We start from the raw sequence: 13,016 nt of genomic DNA, 5'->3' as shown, positions 1-13,016 counted from the left end.
TGCCAAAAACGTTGGGGACCGCTGGCTTTAAAGAATACAAATTAGTTTTCTAGCAGTATTATAAGACAGCCCAGCACAGTCTCACTGGGCTTTCAGAGACTCCAGGGAAGATCCATTTCCTTGCCTTTTCCAGTTTCTAGGGGCTGCCTGCACTCTTTACCTCCTGGTTCCATTCCCCGTCCTCCCAACCAGCAGTGACAGGAGAGTCCTCTCACTGCACCCATTCTCACCTCTGCTCCTACCATCACCTCCCCTTCCCTGACTCTTTCTTCTCTCACTTTCTTCCACTTCTAATTACAAGGTATGGACCCACCTGGACAGCTCAGGACACTCTCCCTATCTTAACATCAACTGTCTAGCAACCTTACTTCCATCTACAACTTTAATTTCCCTCTACCATGGAATCTTAACACCTTCACAGGTTCTGGGGATTTGAACATCGACATATTTCAGAGGTCATTATTCTGCCTACTATAATGCCTCATTCAAAAATTGGAAAGCAATTTGATCAATAAAATTTAAACTGTGTGGGAAAGGCATTTTTTTTTAAAGAATCATTAATCTGTTCAATTATAAATCAGGAGAATGAGGGAAATAGAGAACATTCTGTGCAAGTGGTTCTTCCCAGTGGGTATTTCAGTGATGCACCCTTCAGAGGCCCAGTGTTCTCTCAGCTGCTGGCATATCCCATAGGCCTGCTTCCCCTCTGGGTAGATGAAGAGACCCAAACCTCTTACTAAAATTCACCTGCCGAGTCCCATTCCCTTGGGACATGTAACTCTATGATAAGTTAAGTAATTAAAAACTCAATCATTTGGTAGCTCTGTCACTTGGAAGCTAAGGGACTTGGAGGAAGTTATTCAATGTAAGATTCATTAAAATGGCCTCTTATGGAAATTAAATAAGAAAAAATATGCAAAACTTAAAATATGTGGCAATTGATGAGCACTCAAGAGTAACAGGCAATGGCACCCCACTCTAGTACTCTTGCCTGGAAAATCCCATGGATGGAGGAGCCTGGTGGGCTGCAGTCCATGGGGTCTCTAAGAGTTGGACACGACTGAGTGACTTTACTTTCACTTCTCATTTTCATGCATTGGAGAAGGAAATGGCAACCCACTCCAGTGTTCTTGCCTGGAGAATCCCAGGGGCGGGAGAGCTGGGTGAGCTGACGTCTGTGGGGTCACACAGAGTCCGACACGACTGAAGTGACTTAGCAGCAGCAGCAAGAGTAACAGTAGTAGTGTTGGTATAACAGTCACAATATTAATGGCAGATATTTTTATGCAATATCTTGTTAAGTGATTCCTGAAGAAGTACAGGGGCCTCATGCTCGACTTTCAGTTCCACTCTGTAGGCCCAGGGTGCTTTTGGGCATTTCTCTAGAAGGCTTCGAGCTGGAGAGTACTGATGCAGAGGAGGCAGATTGCAAACCTACACCCAGCGCACACTTTCACATCAACCCAACCAATTCCTTAATTTTTTGTTTTAATATGGTGTTCTGCATTCATTGAAATAAAAATATCCACAGCTTTAAAAACAAAGATTGAAGCCACTGTTGTTTCTGAAAGACATGACAGTGTTCCCAGTGACAGGTCTCGGGGAGTGTTCGGGGAGGCTGCTCCCGCAGGTCTGACCACCTGGGGCATCTGCTTCCTCTGCTCCACTCTGTGTCAGGCTGACCTCGTGGGAGGAGAAGCAGGCTGCGTCACAGGAGGGGTATTGGTAGGATCGGCCTGTCAGAGAGAGGCTGTGCTTGCGTGTACCTCAGCAGGGGCGCTACTCAGAATCAGAACATATAAAGCTTATCTCTCCTTTGCCTTCGTGAGGAAAAACAGAGTCATCTGGAATTGAGAGGAAAAAATATTTTACTTTTGAGATGTTTCCAAACTGATTTTTTAAGAATTTAATCTTAGGGAATAACTGTGTCTTTTCCATCCTCATTTGATAATTACTTCCTTTGCAAACATCAATTTTTTTGCCTGTGGAAGACTGCATGAATGATAGCGCCTAAAATAATCCTCTCTGTTCTCATAAAGCAGGTGCTTCTTTGATATTTTTAGCATATTGTAGTTGACAAATGAATACTAATCACTGATTTCTCTTCACTCTCCCTCCACCCTTTCAGGTCCTTGACGCTCCTTGATCAAACACTCGATTGTCACAAATTTGAAACCGTGCTTCAGAATCCCAGCACATAGTAAAGGAAAAGACAACACTAATTATACCTGTCAAGAAACTGTGAACACGTGGTGTATAAATTCTTTACCAAGACAACTCGACACCTTCTTTCTCTGGGGCTGAACCCCCGCCGCTCACGTGCTCTTTCCACACACCGACCTTCCATTCACGGCAGTGAGAATTCTCAGTGTGTGAAGGGAGAGGTTTTCCAGTCTGCAGACGGAAACAGTACAAGAAGAATAAAGTCTGTGACTTTCACATAAATCACCAAGGCCAGGGTTAAGTGAATCTTGGGTCTATAGCTTTTCCAGAGATTAATAAATCCCTTAGTAGGCTATAGTTCAAACTGCATCAGTTCAAGGTTGTCGCTACTTAAAAGAAATCTACACATTGCCCCTCACCTAGACCTGTTCCGCATCTGTAATGCTGAGTTGTCCAAATGAGAATTCCAGTTAATTGCAAATTCAACCTCTGTTCCCTCCTGAAAATGGCAAGTTATTATACTGTATTTATACTCTATTCAGGTTCTAGAATCAATTGGCTTTTTATTTTCCATTTCCATGAATTTTATTATGCATTAATAGGCAATTTCAGCTCAACTTTTAGTTCGTTAGAAGCAAGGATAGAGAACGCTAGTACTATTTGTTTTTTTTTTTTAATTTAAGTTTTGTATCTATTCTTATTAGTTCTAACAGAAGATAATGTTTATTTATTCCACAAAGTAAATATTATCAGAGTATATTTGCTACAAAATTAGGTCTTTTCTTACCAAGTGTTATGAATCTGGCAAGAGAATACAAACAAGGATGAACTGATCCTCGTATAATATTTATATATAACCCTTCTCTAAATATTTTTTGTTAACTTTATATTTTTGACTGAAAAACCGAAGAAATCTCAACTGTTTTTACCTACACTGATATTTTAAAGCCTAGGGCTTTACAAAACCAAATTATAGATGTGCATATATATACAGAAATACATCATACAAAATCTAGATCAGTTTTCTCAAATATACAATAGATATTTTTGGCAATAAAAGATCAAAAGTGTAATTCCTTTTCAAATTAGGCATATAGAAACCAGTGATATTAATATTGTGAGTGAAAAGTTACTGCTGCTTCCAGGGTGAAGATATACCTGCTTCATTACACATGTTCATGTAGGTGAATGGACAGTGAGACATCTTTTTCAGAAAGTATCATATACTGGAAAATTACCTGTTGGAGGCACCTATACTGATTATAACTTTTAACTTGTGAATCTAGGCACATAAGTCTGATTTTACTTTATGGCATTAGCAGGAGGCAATAATTATTTGGGCACTTAAATACCTTAGCCACACACATGTACCTGAAGAAAGAATAAATGTCCAGTTGAAACATTCTAGAGAGATCATTAACACGGAGGGAAATATTTGAATATTCCCTTTCCTCAAATGCAGCCATTGACTCCCCAAGAGACAATTATATTTCACATTTCAGATAGTCCCCCAAATTAGAAATTTAAGCAGCTCAGTTTAGGAACTGTTCTTGAAAATAAACCCAGTTGGAACCACCACACATGTTTCATTTTGCCCTTTCTGGTGGTCATTACAGTCAGTATCAAATTCTCCTATTCATAGTCCATCACTCAGCAGAGGACAGACAGTAAGGAAACCAGGAGGTGAGCCTATTTCAGCAGTGTCCTGCCATGGTAACAGATTCCCATCCCTGCACACATATCATTTTTTACTAGAGAGAATGGAGCTGGGGGAGGGGCGGGAGGGGGGCAAGGGTGAGGACCCTGAATGTTATGTAAAATAGGTTTACAAAAGAGATAAGCATGACTAAAGGGAATGAATGGAGAATATGTGAGTAGTATTCAGTTTGAAAGAGGTAGTTCTCATTTTTATAAGAAAAATTTAATAAAACATATATTTTAGTTATCATTTAACAGAAAAATATTAAAGTTATTCAGGCTATGCCACATACTCTCATAAAGGGAAATCATTGCACCCTTATAATGAGGAAATGGTCATTTCAACACATCTCAGTACATTGTATAAATTTGGAGCTTAAGGTATATTTTCATTTAGCTGTAAGTGGTTGGTTAATATTAAATTATCATGTGTTTTCACATCAGCATAAATATTGTCATGGTGTTACAGAAGCAACTGTCAGATGAGCAGATAGCTTACATTGGTGTTTTTAGAAGTCTTTGTCTTTTATGCTTCATTTGCATAATATTAAGTGCTAATAAATGTATGCCAAGTCATCTAAGTGAAGGGGTAGTCCATCACACCTAAGGCATCTAAGGGCACATTACATGTCACATTGGTTCTGCTTACAAATGACCAGCCAAATGGCCAGTTTTCTTTAGTAAAATCTAGTTGTTGAAATGTAAGCCTTCCTGTGAAGTTTACATCAAAAGTAGCCATCCCTAAGACTTAGAGAGGTCCCTTGTGGTTCCCTAAAGGTTCATTGAAGCCAGAGGGAAAAGGAAAAAAATTACTACAATTTGTATTAATGCCTTTTATTATTACTGATCACATTAGAGCCACTGAGATGTCCAAAATCATATCAAAATAAAGACATAGGTTGCTCCTATATGAAGCTCAAACTTTAATATCATAAACAAATGAGGTATTAAAAGGGTGAAAATGTTTTGTAACTATTCATCAGTGATCCTCGTGAAATTTAGTGGTTTCCCTTGACCTGGTTGGTAGCCAGATTTTTCTAAACTCTTTCCTGCTATGATTTTTGAAGGCAAAATACACAAAGCATAGTTCACTGAAAGAATCCTCAAACCTTTTCATTGAGGCATTTACATTTTGATTCTGTTGCTATTTGAAATAGAACATCCACAGGGAGATAATGGGCTGAAATTACAATTGACTTTGGAAAGAATAACAGATTTTGTGCTTCCTCAATCATATAATCAATAGGGAATTCTCTAGTTATGTGAACTACCACTATCTTTTAAGACAATGCTGAGATCTAAATGCAAAATCTATCATTCAGGAGCCTTTTAAGAATTCAAGGCTGTCTCTGAGGAACTTAGCTAGAGATGGATTACACTAATTTACAAATGCAGTTTTCAACCGTGACAAATCAAAGTGATCTGATCTCAGTTCATTTTACTAAGCTGTGCCCATAGGACTCTGAGATATTGAGCTATTTTGTCTACATTATTTTTTAACATCTACAGGTATTTGTGGATGTGTCAATAATGTCTGAATTTCTCGTCTTTTGGCTTTATCTTGAACACAGCTTTTTAGTAAGACCAGCTTTCAGAGCATCATGAAGTAGAAATCAATGCTCCAGAGATTCAGGGAGACCAACATAAGGGAAAATCTCCCAAAACATGGAGGTAGTCTTGCCCATCTCATCCCTCTCTAGAATATAAAATCTCTGAGAAAGGGCTGTGACTGCCTTGTGGACTGCTGTCTCCTAGCATCTGGAAAAATGCCCAGCACAATAGAGGCACTCAGTTAATATTTATTGAATGAATAAACAATTACATAAATGAATGAAATTAAATAAATGAGTTTTACCTTCTGATAATTTGAAAAAAAATCACCAATTTATTTTATACTGATGGGCATTATAATTTCTGAATTACATAATTAGAACCAGAATTGACTCTTCATACTTTTTAGATATATGTATTTGAAATCAGGTACTTCCAAGGGTTCAAGGGTTTGAGAACACTTAGATAGGCATGTTTGCATATTCAGAGTGTTTACAATGAATAAAACTCAGCCTTTCTTGTTATTTTTGAAAGCTCCCTGAGTTATGATCCATACATGGAACTCCATTTATAAACTTTGTAAAATATAATATTTTAATTTTTAAAAAAGAAAATTTAAATTATCAAGCATATTATTAATAATATGTCCTTCAATGTTCATTAACAACTTTTCTCTAAGGCAATTCATTGTGATTAGAGACACCATCTCTAGATCTCCTGCTTTCAAAAAAATCACTTTTCCTTTCTCATTTGATCCTTAGAATATATCTGAGCTAAAGATTAATCATATAGCAATTAAGACTTTTCCATGTGTTTGTTCATCTAACAAACATTTATTGTGTGCCTACTATATGCTAGGTTTTGGATGTAAAATGGCAAACAAGACAAATCTAGCCACCCCTTGGAGTTTGCTGTGAGGAACTCAACACTTGCTCTAGCAGTTAACTTGAGTTTACCATCTCATGGTTCCTTCTTCACAGCTGATAGGAGAAATGAAATCCCTTATGCCATGGAAATCATAAAAGGCTCTCTGCACATATTTATGTAAGCTTGTTTTTCTAAAATACCACACAAATATGCTGCTCAAGGAATCCAAAACCATAGTTAGATGCCACTGAGGTAGGTACTAATTTACTCATAACTGACACATAGCTCTTACTAAGTTCTGTGCTCAAGACACTCATAGACTCTATCACTGAATCCCTTCAACAACTCTCTTTAGTAGGTTCCATTTTATCGACAAGAAAACTGAAGCACAGGTTTGTGACCTGTCCAAGGTCACACAGCAGATGGAACTGGGATTTGAACCCACACAGTGTAACACGAGAGCTCATATGTCTTCACATTTTCTGTGGCTTGGGGGATACCATTACATTAAAATAAATGTGTCACTGTATATAAAAAGTACTTTGAAATTGTAGTATACAAAGAGATTAGTGAAGTGTGATCAGCAAACCACAGCAGTGGCAGAAACAGAGTGGGAACTCAATCTTATGTTGCAGCTTACTCTCATGAAGAATATATCAAGCCAGGGAAATGGATAAACATACAGATTCAGACAGTTTCTGACATGCGATAAATATTGCAATGACTTTTCAGAATTATTTGTTGTTAGCCACTGTGTCTATTTGGTGCTACAAAAAAACCTGAAAGAAACAAAATCCCTTGCTATAAGGGCTTATCATAATTACACAGTGTGGAGATGAGTCAAGGATGTTTCACATTTATGGGGAAAGATTGGGCGATAGTAATACTATTTTCTCACCATTGCATGTGATTGTGTCTTTCTAATTGTTTTCATTATTTTTCTGAAAGAGCTGCAAAATTGTGCAGTGGTTCAACCTGACCAAAGTGGTATTATGCTGCTGGGAAGTAAAAGTACTAGATACCAGATTGGAAGTACTGTCTTCATTATCAAATTTAAATTCCTTTAAAGCATGAATATAGAGGGATTTTTAAATGCTCCAGACCCCTGATTATTTGGATGTTAAGTTTTTCATGTTTCTCCTTTACAGACCACACTGTGAGATCATGCTACTGAGGGGTTAGGTTCTAAAACCAATGTGAAAGGCAGAAATTGAGATTGGGCTAACATTATTACCACAATCATGTAGATCAGTGTCCATACTTCTAGAGGTGAGCAAGAACTGATGCCTTTGGGAAGAGTAAATTCACAGCTCCCATCTCAGTCATCAAACAAGAGGAATCATATTCATTATTTAAATTTGTTCTCTCTCTGGCCCCTCACAGTTAAATGAGCATGTAATGCAACTTAAATGCTGGTTCCTATTTGTGGAAGCAAGGAGTCTTCTTATGAAGATTTTTTATTATCTCCTCATTCTTTCTTATTACCAACTAATTACTCCTTTAAATAATTAAAATTTTGGAAAGTTTAACTTCACATGTAATACAGCACTAAGGAAACTCATAAGTCTTTTGTCTAAAGCCACACTTTATTTCTACTTCTCTCAACACCTTTATTTTTACTGGAGATACTGCTATTCTCTGTACAGATTTACTGATCTTCCTTATTTGTCATTCACGTCAGTTCTTAGATTCTTTAGATTTTTACTTTGGGAAAGTCTCCAACTGTCTTCTCTTACACATTTTTTAATATTCCTACCTATGAATGGGATTCCCTGGTGGCTCAGATGGTAAAGCGTCTGCCTGCAATGCAGGAGACCTGGGTTCGATCCCTGGGTTGGGAAGATCCCCTGGAGAAGGAAATGGCAACCCACTCTTTTGTGAGCTTTAAACTCTTTTCCCAATTAGCATGTATACCCATATATATTTCTCTATATCTTGATGCTTGATAACTCCCCCTGTATTTATTCCTTTGCTCAAAATCTTCCAAGGGGTCCCTCAAAAAACAAATGTAAGATTTCTACTCAAGACTCTAAACCAAAATACTAACATGATGATGGAAAAGAACTTTATAGTGTCCTCCCCTCACAAAGGCAAAACATAGAACATGAAATGTGATGGTATGAAAATCTGGTACATGGTCTATGAAATACCATCATGGGGTTCTATGACACTGAAAAATATTGCAAGTTTTCTTCAAGATGAAATCAAATGCAATGAGAGACTACCAGTGTTCTGTGGTGAAGATACAGGACTATATTAGATTATGACCTAAAAATTCCAAAATATTTGCTTGTGGTGGTGATGGTTGTATGTGTGCGTGTGTGAGAGAGAGAGAGAGAATGTGCAGGGTTAGGCTAAGATGCTAACATTTGTTCAGTTGCTAAGTCATGTATGACTTTCTTCAACCCCATAGACTGTAGCACAGCAGGCTTCACAATGTTCTCCAGGCAAGAATACTGGAGTGGGTTGCCATTTCCTTCTTCAGGGGATCTTCCTGGATCAGGGGTCAAAGCCTCCTACATTGGCAGGCTGATTCTTTACCACTGAGCCACTAAGGAAGCCCTATGCTAACATTTTTTTTTTTTTTTTTTAAAGTCGCTCAGTCATGTCTGACTCTTAGCAACAATTCTCCAGGCCAGAATACTGGTGTGGGTAGACTTTCCCTTCTCCAGGGGATCTTCCCAACCCAGGAATTGAACCCAGGTCTCCCACATTGCAGGCGGATTCTTTACCAGCTGAGCCACAAGGGAAGCCCAAGAATACTGAAGTGGGTAGCCTATCCCTTCTCCAGCAGATCTTCCCGACCCAGGAATCGAACTGGAGTCTCCTGCATTGCAGTTGGATTCTTTACCAACTGAGCTATGAGGGAAACCCCATGCTGCAAGACAGAGAATGGGTAAAAGCGCTATCTAGTTGGGAAATACGCATCTCAAACCATACTTGGGCCTAATGCATGGTTTGAGGTGCGTATTTCCTGACTATACAGCACTGTTTTTACCCATTCTCTGTCTTGCCATCCAAGTTGACCACTACCTATTCCTGGAAACTCCCGAACGTTTCTTCCCCTGAGCTTTTGATTATTTCTGAAATGCCTCTCCTTCCCCTGAAAAAAAATCCTCAACTTTCATGGCCCATTTCAGATGGTGCTTCTTCCAAGAAGCTTTTTCTAATTTTTCCAGGTCTGATGTTATCTTCTCCATCATCAAATCTCATTGTGGTGTCTGCGCCCCTCCTTAGTGGTTTTCTTTGCTTGTCTTACGTATATCCATTTGTGTCTTTATATCTCGATTTCCCCTGAAATGACTAATTACGTATGGCATGAGTGCTTAATATTTCATAAAAGAAATTACCTTTCACTCGTCAACTTCACAGAGTCGCTTCCAGATTATTTTGGGGGCTTATCTCAATTCTCAGTAGCTCACTCATGAAGTACATGTGAACTGAGAACTCGACACCAGAACTTTTAAAGAGAAAAAAGTCTTAATTATTGAGAATTTTTTTTTTAATAGAACATAAATATAAAAGCAGAGACATCACTTTGCCAACCATCACTAAAGGTCTGTATAGTCAAAGCTATGGTTTTCCCAGTAGTATGTACAGATGTGAGAGTTGGACCATGAAGAACTGAGCACTGAAGAATTGATGCTTTCAAATTGTGGTGCTGGAGAAGACTCTTGAGAGTCCCCTGGACTGCAAAGGGATCAAACCAGTCAATTCTAAAGGAAATCAACCCTGAATATTCACTGGAAGGACTGATGCTGAAGCTTTACCTGATGCTGATACTGGCCACCTGATGCAAACAACCAACTCACTGGAAAAAACCCTGAATCTGGAAGTTGATGTAAACAATGTAGATGACCATCACCACCACCAATCCCTCTGCACACATACCCAATGTTTTATTGCTGGCTTATCCCCACATATTTGGTTGCTTATTCCATGGGAGAAATGATAAAGGCTAAAACTGGGTTTAAAGTCAACAGCCAAACAAGATGGGCACCATGGTACCACTTCCAACTGGACTCTAGTCCTATATTAATGGTCCTCTCCATGGCTGCTCTCCAAAGGAACACAGAACTACCTACTCTTCGTTAGTCCTTCCCCACCTCCAGACTCTCCCAGATCACTGCATTTGGAATGGGGGTTTAAGAGAATAATTACTATTGTCTCGACTGCTTTAGTTTACCCTGAAAAATAAAAGTTAATCAAAATCATAACATTTCATTTTAGTCACATATTGTAGTGTTTTTTTTTTTTAGGTGGGGCCAGCACAAAGTTTTATCTGTGTGTGACGTTTATATAACAATATGTTCAACATTTAATTTAAATATGATATTTATTTAATCCCTCCCTCCCAACCCCAAAGAAAAACCCACAGTATCCTAAAGGAAAATTCCCACACTTAGACTAAGAACTGCACTTCTTTTTTTTTTTTTCCCTTTCTTTGTGTTAAAATGATTACAAACAGAATTTCAAGAAATATCCTACATGAATACAATTTCAAATTTCAAAGTGTTTAATTGCTACCTGTCCAATAAATCTTGCTTCCTGTGGGCTTTTTTTCATTAACTGTATTTTATCTAAACAGCTGTAAGAGTGAGAGGCTAATGGCTGCCGCAGAAGGAGACCCTTACCAGGTCTATACCTCAATTTTTGATAACACAACTTTTCCAGCACCTGGTCCTTAGCTTTGCAGATCCAGGCTCATTTTTTCCCCCCTAGGAAATCCAGGGACAGTCTCAGCAAACATCTGTCTTCTCAGAATAATTACTAATAGCACCCCCTTTAACGCTCAGAAGTGCCCCAATTTAGACAACACAAGATGTTGTCAACCTACTTAGAAATGATAAAGCCCTAGGATGATGATTCTTATTAACCTTCTTCAGTTCACAGGTTGATTGGGAGGATTCTGTTTCATTGCAAGTAAACAAAACAAAATTCAATAGAGCTTGAGTGAAAAAGGAATTCACTACTGGCAGAGCAGGTCAGGTCTGAGATCTCACTGTTGACAGAATCCTCAGCTCTTCTCAGCTCTTTCCTAAGCTCTGCTTGTCCCTCCTCTTTTTGTTTGTGACCCTTGTTCTCCTTGCAACTTGGTTTCTCTTCCTTGTCTGTTCCTCCCTGAGTCTTTGCACCATCCGGCATAGGTCCTTATAGCTGTTAATCTAAAAAGGAAACTGGATTCTCATTCTTACAGTCATATCATATAGGCAGACTCTGAATGGCCGTACTTGGCTCTGGTGCTCACCTCCTGAGGCACTATAGGAAAAAGGTGGCATGATTGGCTAGCCTAGGTCACACCCACATGCCTACTGGGTATCATTTGTTAGCTGCAGGAAATCCAGGAAGAGTAGCATACTAACAGTTCTATTCAAGACAAGTTACGAAAAGAACCACAAAGTAACACAGCTAGCAAAAAGGGGGTTCACCTACAGGTGAGATAACACAATACCCAGTGAATTTGAAGAATCTTCTTAGATACCAATTTAAATGGATGGTAAAATCTGAGTAGGATTTGAGAGGTATGGAAGGAGTCTGGAATAGCTTTGAGACAGACATTGCTTGGAGGAGGAGCACTATCTCCAATCTTGGATTAAAACAAGAATCATGCATCAGTTTTAACTCTGAAGCCCACCAGCTTATGCTGAGCTCCAACAGGAAGTCCTTGTAGGTTTGGCTGTCTGTGGTTCTCCAGCTGTCCGTAATCAGCTGTCCATCGGCTCAGTAGCTGAGGTTCTAGGTTGGTTGATTCCCAACTGAGGTGCCTCAGCAGTCCTGTACATGGTGTCTTATCCTCCATCAGGATAGTCTGGGCTTGGCAAAGGGAAAGAAATCAAGAGATAGCAGGGAGGTGGGAGGGGGGTTCAGGATGGGGAACACATGCACACCCATGGCTGGTTCATGTGAATGTATGGCAAAAACCACCACAATATTGTAAAGTAATTTGCCTCCAATTAAAATATATTTTTTAAAATGTAAAAAAAAAAAAAAAAGAGAGAGATAGCAAAAGCAAAAGTCCACAAAGCCTTTTTTGAGAGTTAAGACTCAGACTGACACAATGTCACCTCCACTACATTCTTCTGACAAAAGCAAGTCACAAGACCATCCCACATCCAGGGATCAGGGGTGAACTCTATCTTTCAAAAAAAGAAGTTCATTGCGAAGGGCATGCATGCAGAGGGACAGAAAACAGCCATTTTTGCAGTCAGTCCACGAGTACCCTTTCACTGAAATAAGATGATTGGAAACGCATCCTCAGTAGACAAAGTTAACAGAGTTAACAGGTAACATTTATTAAGTGCTTACCATGTTCCAAGTACTCTAAGAGCTTCATGGATATTAGCACATTTTAATCCTTGCAAAGTCTTTCAGAGAAATAGACTGCCTGCATATGGAAGTCTAGATGTGGCTTCCTTATTAGAAAAGGAAGCAGCTGAGTAAAGGTCAGGAATTTTCTGGACTCTGGATTGCTGTCCCTCATCAGAAGTCAGACTACTCTGCATAGCTGCTGCTTGGGTTCCCAGCAGCCTGTGTAGAAAGCAACAGCGAACAGGATGATGTATCAGTCAGGGTTCTCCAGAGAAACAGAACCAATAATATAGATGTATATAAGAGGAGACTTATACGAATTGGCTCCTGTGACTATGGAGGCTGAGAAGTTGCAAGACTGGCCATCTGCAAACTGGAGAACCAGGAGCACCTGTGTTAGACGCCAGGCAAAGACAGATGTCCCAATT

The 13,016-nt window shown here is 39.1% G+C and overlaps 1 protein-coding gene and 1 long non-coding RNA gene across 7 annotated transcripts in view; one reads left to right on the top strand and one right to left on the bottom strand.

Annotated features, from left to right (window-relative positions):
• LIN7A (lin-7 cell polarity scaffold A) overlaps positions 1 to 13,016 on the top strand; it is a 322,471-nt gene that overhangs the window by 153,409 nt on the left and 156,046 nt on the right. For 4 of the 6 annotated variants that reach the window (XM_086398865.1, XM_086398862.1, XM_086398864.1 and 1 more), the window contains one exon: positions 2,129 to 2,246. The exons of the other annotated variants lie outside the window; for them this stretch is intronic. The gene's annotated coding sequence lies outside the window, so the exon portion shown is untranslated. Of the gene's footprint in view, positions 1 to 2,128; positions 2,247 to 13,016 lie in introns of those variants that run through there. 6 annotated transcript variants of the gene reach the window in all.
• On the bottom strand, positions 2,310 to 9,970 carry LOC147371320 (uncharacterized). The gene is made up of 2 exons (XR_015163459.1): positions 9,630 to 9,970; positions 2,310 to 2,394 (listed from the first exon to the last, which is right to left on the bottom strand). It is a non-coding gene; the product is annotated as an uncharacterized LOC147371320 (long non-coding RNA).

This window comes from Bos grunniens, chromosome 5, assembly GCF_055505025.1.
Source record: "Bos grunniens cultivar Pamir isolate PY7600 chromosome 5, Bosgru_T2T1.0, whole genome shotgun sequence".
Classification (NCBI taxonomy): domain Eukaryota; kingdom Metazoa; phylum Chordata; class Mammalia; order Artiodactyla; family Bovidae; genus Bos; species Bos grunniens.
This window is presented reverse-complemented; position numbering and strand designations above follow the sequence as displayed.